Source organism: Sceloporus undulatus, chromosome 2 (genome assembly GCF_019175285.1).
Source record: "Sceloporus undulatus isolate JIND9_A2432 ecotype Alabama chromosome 2, SceUnd_v1.1, whole genome shotgun sequence".
Lineage (NCBI taxonomy): Eukaryota > Metazoa > Chordata > Lepidosauria > Squamata > Phrynosomatidae > Sceloporus > Sceloporus undulatus.
The window spans coordinates 44,140,828-44,145,968 of record NC_056523.1 but is presented as its reverse complement, the minus strand read 5'-3'; the positions used below and the strand labels follow the sequence as shown (position 1 = coordinate 44,145,968).

Here is a 5,141-nt window from a genome sequence, read left to right as displayed (position 1 = left end):
TTACCATATTCAAGGTTTGACCAATGCAAAAGAAATATGGGATAAACTGCAGAAAGTATTTGATTCTCCAAGTACTTCTAATCAAACAGCTCTCATGATAAAACTTGATAACACAAAGTTGTCTCATCCTCGATTTTTGAATCAGCATATCAATGGCTTTATGACAGCTTTGTCTGGAGTAACATCACCTGGGGAATCTTTCCCAGAACATGCAAAACTTGGACTATTTTTGCCTAGCCTTCCAAAATATTATTCTCCAATAATTAAAGCTCTGCAAGTTAAAGGAGATGTTCCCTTGCAAGATGCTGTTGCTCAAATTATTGAATTTCAAAACAGACAGAATTTGATGGAAGGTAACTATGATGCAAAAGCCACAGACAAAGAATTAGCTCAACTTGTTAATGAGGATCTGCATATCAAAGTCTCCTCTTTCCCAGAACAAATGGGTGCAATTTTAGCAACATAAAGCCAGGAACTGAGCAGCACAAACTGCATGTGAAGAAAGGCAATTTTAAGAAAGCAGCTTTTAAACCTAAACAGGGATCTTCCAGTCATGTTATTGGTTTGATTCATGAACAATTATTTCAGATTGCTGGAGGTAAATATAAATCTGCTGTTCTGGTGGATAGTGGAGCAACCTTGCATTATTTCAACAACAAAGAATGGTTTGTGGATTTTGATACAAATGTGACTTTTCCTGTTTATCTTGCCAATGGTCAAGAAGTTTTTGCTCAGGGAAAAGGGACTGTTATTTTGCAAACAAAACTTGGTCCTGACAGGATAGGGACCTTACAAATCCCTGATGCCTACTATGTTCCAGATTTAGAAGCCTCCTTTTATAGTGTGCAAACCAGAACATCAAGAGGCATCCGGGTCACTTTCAGAAAGCAAACCTGCTTTGGGTTTCGTGACAAAGATTTGATTTTTAGAGCAGATTTGGGATCTCATGGCTGTTATCAAATGGAGATTTTGCATTCATCTGTAAACAGTGTGACTCAGTGTAATCACAAGGACTGTTCAAATTTATGGCATTGCAGATTTGCTCATAGAAGTGTGGAAAATATTAAGAGACTGGCCAATCAAGAGCTTGCAATAGACTTTAAGTTCAAAACATACTCCAATAATGAAAAGTGTGTAGAATGCTTGAAAGCAAAGGCCACTAGAGCTCAACACCCTCCAGTTACTGAGAGACAATCCACCAAGCCTCTGGATCTTCTACATGCTGATCTTTGTGGGCCAATAAGTCAAAAATCTGCAGGTGGAAACTCTTACTTTATGACTATTATTGATGATTTCAGCAAGTATACATACATTTACCTTCTCAGAGAGAAGAGTCAAGCTTTTCAAAAATTCAAAGAGTACTTTAATCGAGTCTCTAATAAATTTGGCTACAAACCAAAGAGCCTGCGCACAGACAATGGAACTGAATTTGTCAATGCTGAATTTGATGAATTTTTAAAAGAACATGGCATTGAACATCAGACCACACAGATTTATTCCCCAGAACAGAATGGTGTGGCAGAGAGAATGACACAGAAAATCTCAAGGAATGGCATTACCATGCTTTTGGAGGCCAATATGCCTAAACACTATTGGTCTAAGCCATTAAGACTGCCACATACTTGTGTAACCGACTTCCAACTAAATCCAGAAATATGACCCCATTTCAATTATGGCATGGAGTTAAGCCTAAACTGAACCATCTAAAGGTTTTTGGAAGCAAAGCATATACCTACATTCCCCAACAGAAAAGAGGCAAACTTGACTGCAGAAGTGAAGAGGGAATTTTTGTTGGTTATGCTAGAAATGGTTACAGAATTCTCAATCCAAATGGACGCACAATCAAATTTACAAGTGCTGTTTATGTTGATGAAAGACCACAGCCTAAATCTAATCCAAACCAAGATGTCTATCCAGATTTATTTGCAGGGGAAGAAGACTCCCACCAGCAACCAGAATATGTGGAGTCCTTTCTTCCTCCAAGAGTCTTGCATCCAGAAGGGGCTACACCTGCAGTGGACCAGCCTAATGATGAGGAACCGGACGGCACACAAGGAGCGGAGCCAGGTATCCAAGTCTAGGTGAGACGGTCAGAACGTTCCAATAGAGGTGTGCCACCTGACAGATTCTCTTATCATGCCACAGAGGAAGGGATTCCAAAACCCTCTGACTGGAAAAAGATCAAGGGACTGCCAAAGACAGATTCTGAAAAGTGGGTGCAAGCCACTAGTGAGGAGATGCAATCTTTATATAAGAACAAGACATAGACTTTGTCAGAATTGCCAGAAGGAAAAAGGGCAATTGGCTGTAGATGGGTCTTTACCACAAAGCAAGATGCAGAAGGGGAGATTCAGAGATACAAAGCAAGACTTGTAGCTAAAGGCTACAGTCAGAAATATGGTGAAGACTACAACGAGACTTTTGCTGGAGTAGTCACACACACAACCATTAGAACTCTCCTAGCTGTCGCAGCCTACAAGAAAATGAATGTTCAGCATCTGCGACAGCTGCGAGAATCATACTAGAGCAACACTGGAAAAGTCAAGTAATGCCAGATTTAGATTATTGGTGAGAAAAAAATCAGTGAATTCCGAGAGATGGACATTCTCACTGGCCGTTTATCTAATAAAGATGTTTCAATAATAGAGGAAGAGTGGGATCAGATAATGGCAAATTGCAGGTTGAGACAACAATAGGGTGCAGACATGATAAACAATATGCAATCTTTTAATTATTCATGGAGTTTGTTTATTTTGAGTAATATACTTTGAGGAAACAGGTAGAAAAGCAAAGGGGGAAAAAGAGAAGTGTGTGTGGTACAGAGTTGGGGATTGTATTTAAAGTAACTATGGAAGTAATGAATTTTAAGCTTCAATATATTTTCAGACACAATGGTGTATTAAGAATCTTTTTTTATTTTATGTTTTGTATATAAAGTTTTATAAATAAAAATTAAAAAAACACAGTACCACCACCCACTAGATCACTTATTCTATACTGTAGTAAGTCCCTGTCTCTTGTGTTCACCATAGCAGAAGGCACCTCAGGAACAACCACCAGAGGTGTCACAGGAGCTTCCACCACCAGTGCCACCTAGAAGCCACCTTGTCACTCTCCATCTCTGACTCAATCAGCTACCAGTTTAAACACCACATCTTCTGACATGCTTCCCTGTAGATCAGCCTCTTCTCATTTATTTGAGCACAAGTCATCTTTACTGATTGCTGATATGCATTCTTGGAACAGATGCTCTGGATGGCAAACATATTAGATTTACAAGTCAAATATCAAGAGGTGGAGCTGATGGAGACGAGACTGTTTATCAGCGGATTGAAATGGAGGTCCCTACTGTGGCACCCATTCAATTTTTGACATTTGTCTTCAAGATCACAAGGGTGTTCTTGGATGACCCCATTGACAATCCTGTCAACCTCTAAAAAGATTGCTAACTCTCTCTCTCTCCCTCTCATGAATTCTGATTTGTCCTCGCTTCAACCTGCTGAGGCCATTGAAGGGGCGGGGATTGGTCTGTATCCGAGGAAGGATGGATCCAGGCCTAGAACTCTTTGTTGAAAAATGGAAGACAAAAAAGACTAAAAATTCTGACCTAACTAAAGAAAATGAAGGTTTAAAAAAACAGCTGAAGGAGCGCCAATTAGACCAGGACGGGGAAGCTCAAAGACATGCTGATGAAATGGAAGCAATGCGTGTAAAAGTGGCAGAATCAGAATGCCACCTTCGCAGCCTAGAAATGTCCAAACCCTTGAAACACGCTCGTGGAACCCGCCCACGTCAAGAGGTCGAAGGCCTTGGAAATGTCCGAATAGTGGCTGCCAGAGGATGAACAAGGCGGATGAAAAAACGTGCCATTCCTGTGAAACAGCCAGCTCATGATTTCCAGCTATATGAATCAAGTGTCCCAAGAGAGAGATTTAGGGCTGGAAGGGCCACAGAGAAGCCCAATCATCCTATGGCTATGTCTTTCTTTTTAGTACAGTACTTTAATTTTTTAAAAAAGAGAGATTGCTAATCTCTATAGGGTTGTGGATTTGGAATTGGAGTATGAACTTTGTATAATTATGAGTGATTTCAATGGAGTTGTCGATCCAACCATGGATAGAGCGTCTAAGAAGATGATTAAGAAAAATCAAGGTAAACTTCCTACTTTCTTTTTTGAAATGACAAATGAATTTGATTTGGTAGATGTTTGGAGAAAGATTTTTCCCTCCTCAAATGGTCATACTTTCTTTTCAGAATCACATAAATCGACTTTGCGTATAGATATGTTTTGGACTTCTAGTTCGTTATTACCAAATGTAAAGATGACCATTCTACCAAAATTAGTGTCGGTTCATAATTTAATATCCATACAAATACAATTTGAAACTAAAAAAAAATTCATGGAAATTGAATGATTCATTATTGCATAATCTCAATTTTTTAAATAAAGCATAGCAGATTTTGAAGAATTTCTTCAAAGAAAATTCAGAGTATGAGACATCCCATAAAGTGATCTGGGAAACAAGCAAGGCTCGTGGAACCTGCCCACGTCAAGTGGTCGGAAGACCTTGGAAATGTCCGAATAGTGGCTGCCAGAGGACGAACAAGGCAGATGAAAAAACATGCTGTTCCTGTGGAACAGCCAGATTACGGTTTCCAGCTATATGAATCTAGTAACCCGAGAGATCTGGGGCTGGAAGGGCCACGGAGAAGCCCAGTCATCCTATGTCTATGTCTTTCTTTTTAGTACAGTACTTTAATTTAAAAAAAAAAAGATTGCTAATCTCTATAGGGTTGTGGATTTGGAATCGGAGTGGCTGGAACACCTGAAGCCAAACGTGGTGGTGGCTGAGGTGTCTCAGTCTCTCAAAAAGTCTCATTCAGCACCAACAGACAAGGAGGTTCATAAATTAGACCTAATGGTGAAGAAATTCTACTCCTCTTTAGCCTTATATCTATGTATTTAGAATTAGATAGAATTAGAATAGAGAGAGAAGGCTGGCCCAGTACCATCAGGGGCTAGCCTGAAGAAGGAGGCTCCTCCCTCCCTAACTGTCATCTTTCGGCCTCTGAGGGAGAGAGAAGGCTGGCCCAGTACCATCAGGGGCTGGCCTGAAGAAGGAGGCTCCTCCCTCCCTAAT

The 5,141-nt window shown here is 40.1% G+C and overlaps 1 protein-coding gene across 1 annotated transcript in view; it reads left to right on the top strand.

The window, feature by feature from the left end:
- Nucleotides 1–5,141, top strand: part of SUMF1 (sulfatase modifying factor 1) — an 891,645-nt gene that overhangs the window by 100,489 nt on the left and 786,015 nt on the right. The gene's annotated exons all lie outside the window — the stretch shown is intronic.